We start from the raw sequence: 5645 nt of genomic DNA on the forward strand, positions 1-5645 counted from the left end.
GGCTACTGCCTGTAACACTGAATCAAGACCATAATGTTGTTATTAAAATATTTACTTGCTTGAAAAATTTCTATTACCTGAAACTCATGTATTATAGATGGAATCAGTAGCTTAGAAGGAAATAAACAAGAGGAATCACTTTAATAACAAAAGCTATGCAGATAAATTCCTCATTTCAGCAAGCTCTTGGCGGTCCCAAATAAATATATCATTTTTATCAGGCAAGTGCTCTAGAAACAGCGTCTTCAGGAAATATGTCAAAATAATCTCCCTGCCTGCGCTCCTTTTTGGAGGAAGGAAATATGATGGTGGCAGCAAAAAGAACGATTAACAGGAGTTTCCTGACTACAATGCAAACCGTCATAAAGAAGGGTAATGAGACGGCTGGTCCAGCCGATGTCAGGGTTTCGTTCCAGCCTCAGTGGAGCATGTTAGGGGGTGCACTGGGCTGGGAGTCCGAAGTCAAGACTCCACCCTGTCAGCTGTGAGACATGAGGCACACTGCTCATCCTCTCTGAGCCTCTATTGGCCTGCCTCAGAGAGCTATTTAGGTGGAGAAAATTTCAATTGAATATGGCTATGCACAAATGAATGTGTGACCCTATTTGTCATTAATGGTATTATTTAAGTCATGTAAGGGAGGGATGAGGGAAAGAATTCCAGAGAATAGGGGTCTGATAAATACTGGCTGGGGAGTGAAGGGTGTGTGTGTATACATGTGTGTATGTGTGTGCATACATGTGTGTATGTGTGCATGCATATGCATGTGTGCACATGTGTGTACATGTGTACGTGTGCATGTATATGTGCATGCATATACATGTGTGCACATGTGTGCATGTGTGTACATGTGTATGTGTGCATGTATATGTGCGTGCACGTGTGTATGTGCATACACATGTACATGTATATGTGTGCATGCATGTATGGACATGTAGGTGTGCATGTGTGTACGTGTGTGTATGTGTATGTGCGTGCATATGCATCTGTATGTGTTTGCATGTGCGTGTGTGTGCATGTGTATGTGTACGTGTGTGTGTGCATGTGTGTGTACGTGTGTGTGTGCGTGCTCACACATTCTTCTGTGTGCTCCTCTGTAAATGCACCACCATGCACCCAGGCCTCAGTGATCAAACCCCAGAGCCATCTCAGCTGCCGGCTGTCTCTCTCCCTGTAGACAGTGAGTCCTGATCCCTGCAGTGCCTGACTTTCCTACTCATTCTTGTTCCCAGCACCCTGACCTGTCCTCCACCTCACTGTTCCCTCCTGAGATCAGAATGCCATAGCTTCTGATTGCTGTCTCAGCCTGCCCTCATCTCTCCACCTTCCCACCCTTTCCTGACACTTGCCACCTGTCTTAGCTTCCCAAAGGACAAATTGTGTCACTTCCCTTCTGAGAAGCCTTCGTTGCCTGTAGGGTAAAGTCCAAAGTCCTCACTTGACACTCGGGGCTCTTCGTACCTCTCTCTCCCCAGCGCTGCCCAGTGCTGGCATGTGATCCCGCAGTCACCAAACGCGCGCTGTCTTTGATGCTCCCACACCCGTTCACGTAGTGATCCGTCCGCCACGACCTTTCCCTTCTTCTTCCGGGGCAGTAGCTCACCCTCTAAGATACCACTGGGGATCGTCACAGGCAGAGGCAAAGGCTTTCTCTCCTCGGCTCATCTCAGACTCCCATCCATACCTATGTGGCTCCCTCCACACCCTCTGAGCTGCAGCTTGCCATCTGCTTCTTCCAACCCGAGGCAGGAAGGGGAAGAGGGAGTATTGCCAAGGTCCTGCTCTTTTTTTGCTTTTGTTTTTGTTTTTTGGTTTTTTTTGAGATGGAATCTTGCTCTGTCACCCAGGCTGCAGTGCAATGGCACAATCTCGGCTCACTGCAACTTCCACCTCCCGGGTTCAAGCAATTCTCCTGTCTCAGCCTCCCAAGTAGCTGGGACTACAGGTGCCATCACGCCCAGCTAATTTTCGTATTTTTAGTAGAGACGGGTTTTCACCATTTGGTCAGGCTGGTCTCGAACTCCTGACCTCGGGTGATCCATTCACCTCGGCCTCTCAATGTGTTGGGATTACAGGCGTGAGCCACGGTGTCCAGCCAAGGTCCTGCTCTTAAGGTGCAGCAACCCTGCCTGCTAGCAGAACATGGGCTCTGACCCATCAGACCAACATCTCCACTCTTGGGAAGGGATAGGGAATAGGAATGCAGAGGCAAGGATTTCGGGACAGGTAGGGCAACGTCCCTCCCCTTTAGCAGTCTTGTAATATTTCAAGCCCAAGCCAAGAAGCAAACTTTTCCCTTTTCTTTCTTCCCTGTGTTGCAATACCCTTGCCTGTACCCACCTGATTTAGTCACAGCTCATCTCCATAGCAACCCACGTTCCTCACCAAGCTGTTAGGGTCTCTATCAGGAGAGGAGGGAAATGAAAGATTGGACTCTTTTTCATTTGGAATCCTGTCTAGCGCCCTTATGTTCTAGTAGGCTCCTGGCAGGAGCCAAAAAGAAGAAATAACATGTGACAATTAGTCCAAACCAATCCTTAAGTATCCTGTGTCATGTGCGTCACTCAGCCACACGGACACAGAATCTGCAAATATGTGTGTATATCTTTGCCACAAAGAGGGATGTGGAAGGATCTAAGCTCAGATCATATTAATGTTCCTGATCCTAAGAGGAGGCTGGAACTATGCAGGGGGATGCAGAGTGTCCTTGAGTGACTCTGTCTTCAAGTAAGAAAATCCCCAATGCATGAGACCCGAGGCTCAAAATCAGTTCTCTGGACTTCCATGCTGACGCCCTTTGCATAATACCTGCTAATGTGTGTGCATGCATGCATTTGTGTATGTTCACATGCGTGTGTACACGCACACTCGTGCATGTGTGCATATGGAGAGTGATTGGATTTGCCTGTGTAGGAGTGTATAAGAGCCAAGGGCCCACACAATCACGGGCAGAGCTGATTTCCCTTGATAATGCTGGTGTACCTCGATAACTAGCCTGCCAAAGGTAGAAGTAACTTTTGCATTGTTTCTCTCAACTCCTCCACTTGACGGTGAGGAGGAACTTGCAAAAGTTGATCATCAGTTTCTCTATCAGACATGCCCAGCAAAATTGTGCTACGCATAATACACCAGTAATTAACCTTGTAAACTTACTTTTTGAACAGCTCTCGTCTATAGTTTACAATTAATTAGGGGAACCACAAGGGATTGACTCTGAAGAAGATAATTATGCCCCTTCCTGGGGTTATGGGGAGCTTCACTAGTCAAGAGGCATCTTATTTTCCCCGGGAAATTAAACCAGTGCTCCATTATCAGATGGTTTCTAAATGAGTAAAGGACTGAATTTTGACATCACGGTCTCATTTCGGCAAGAAAGAGACAAACTGACAAGCTGTTTTGTCACATGCTTGTTTGAGCAGAACATTTTGAGGAATGTCTCTGGGTCTATCTGGGAAGAGGTGCCGCTGGGTAGGAAAAATGTCCTAGATGACCAAATGTGACGGGGCTGTTTGCCAAGTAATCACCCCACGCCTGAGCACAGGAAAAGAGGAAATGCAGTTCCATTTTCTGCTCTTGGACCAGAGGGAGTTTGCTCAGGGTGGAGAGTCAGAGCACATTTGGTAAAATATTATGACCATTCTGCATGGCTGTTGATGCTCGTGTACACAGCGGTATGAAGTCAACTGATTCTGCCTGATAACATTTTGCTCATCACTAGCAGGTCCCTCTCCGGATGGCGTTCCAGCTCGCACACCTGTCTTCCCCAGGAATGGCCCTCGTGACTCAGAGCCGTTGTCCTGCAGCCTCAGCCTGCCTAGCGAACCGATCTGTCCAAAGTGAGGACACATGACCTCAGCTGGGCCAATCAGATTCTCTCCACCGGGAATGATGAATGAAAGCAATTCCACTGGGAGCCTTGACTTTGAACGGCATTTGGTAGGGACAGTTCCAGTGATGGGGTCCTCCTCTTTGGAGAGAAGGGAGGTGGAAGTGAAGATTTGGAGCCTGGCTTTGGATCCAGACATTTCTGGGTTTGAATCCTGACCCACTTCTGGCTCCAGTCCCAGCCCTGTGACCTTCAGCAAGTGACTTAACCTCTCTGACTTCAATTTCCTCAACTGGGAAAATGGAAATCAGGTAAGGAGAAAAAAAATTCTATTTAAAAACTATCTTAAAGTCACTTTTACTGGTTGTGAAATCTCTCGATAAATAGACTTTGGCTATATTGATAAACTCTTTGGTTTTGAAAAAATAGGCCTGAGGATGTGTATGCCTGGAAATTCATAGAAAGAGATTTATTTTGTTCTAAAGAATGAGGTCAGAATCGCAGAGCCACCATCTTGCATCCCCGCGTGTGTTTGCCTAAGTCTACTTGAACCCTGAGTGCCAACCTGTCCCCTGCATGGCCCCTTTTCTGCTCTGACAAGATGAAAGAGACAATCATGAACTAGGAAACACCCGCCAAACTTCAGGCACAGGTGTGCATTGCTGGGAAAGAAATTGGTTGTAGAAAGAAGGTGGTTCATAGAATAGCTACAGCAGATGATAAAAAAAAAACTTCAGCTCTTAAAGAAGTTAGGGGCCGGCACAGTGGCTCACGCCTGCAATCCCAGCACTTTGGGAGGTGGAGGCGGGTGGATCACCTGAGGTCAGGAGTTCCAGACCAGCCTGGCCAACATGATGAAACCCCGTCTCTACTAAATAAAAAAATAAAAAAAATTAGTCAGGCATGGTGGCGGGCACTTATAATCTCAGCTACGCGGGAGGCTGAATCAGGAGCATCGCTTGAACCCGGGAGGCAGAGGGCAGAAGCTGCAGTGAGCCAAGATTGCACCATTGCATTCCATCCTGGGTGACAGAGCAAGACTCAGAGCAAGACTCCATCTCAAAAAACAAAACAAAACAAAACAAAACCAAGAAATTAGGGGCAAACAATATCTGGTATTGAAGAGGTGAACACACTTACGAGTTAAAGTAGATCAAGGATCAGTCATCCACTTTAACAATCCTAAAGTTAAGGCATCTCTGGCAGCAAACACTTCTTTAACCACTGCAGGTGATGGAAATCGCTACCCAGCACCTTAAGCTGAGGTACAGCAGTTGAGACACACACTGAGACACAGCAGCTGATGGAAATCGCTACCCAGCACCTTAAGCCGGCATGATGCAGACAGTCTGACTAGTTTAGGAAGATGGGCTGAACCTCTGCCCAAACCATCTGTGGATGAAAAAGCACCACTTGCTACTGGAGAGGATGATGATGAAGAAGTTCCAGCTCTTGCAGAGAATTTTGATGAGGCTTCCAAGAATGAGGCAAACTGAATTAAGCCAACTTCTGAAGAAGATAAAACCTAAAACCTGCAGAAATTACTGGGAGCTGCTATTTTACATTATTACTGCTTTTTTTTTTTTTTTTTTTTGACAGAGTCTCACTCTTGTCACCCAGGCTGGAGTGCAATGGTGCGATCTCGGCTCACTACAACCTCCACCTCCTGGGTTCAAGCAATTCTCTTGCCTCAGCCTCCCAAGTAGCTGAGATTACAGGCACCGACCACCACGCCTGGCTAATTTTTTGTATTTTTAGTAGAGATGGGGTTTTACCATGTTGGCCAGGCTGGTCTTGAACTCCTGACCTCAGGTGATCC

At 46.9% G+C, this 5645-nt stretch overlaps 1 pseudogene; it reads left to right on the plus strand.

Annotated features, from left to right (window-relative positions):
* The first annotated feature begins 437 nt into the window (after nt 1-437).
* On the plus strand, nt 438-5322 carry LOC105549929 (annotated as a pseudogene).
* The last annotated feature ends 323 nt before the right edge of the window (nt 5323-5645 follow it).

The sequence above is a fragment of the Mandrillus leucophaeus genome, unplaced genomic scaffold, assembly GCF_000951045.1.
Source record: "Mandrillus leucophaeus isolate KB7577 unplaced genomic scaffold, Mleu.le_1.0 Scaffold46, whole genome shotgun sequence".
Taxonomy (NCBI): Eukaryota; Metazoa; Chordata; class Mammalia; order Primates; family Cercopithecidae; genus Mandrillus; species Mandrillus leucophaeus.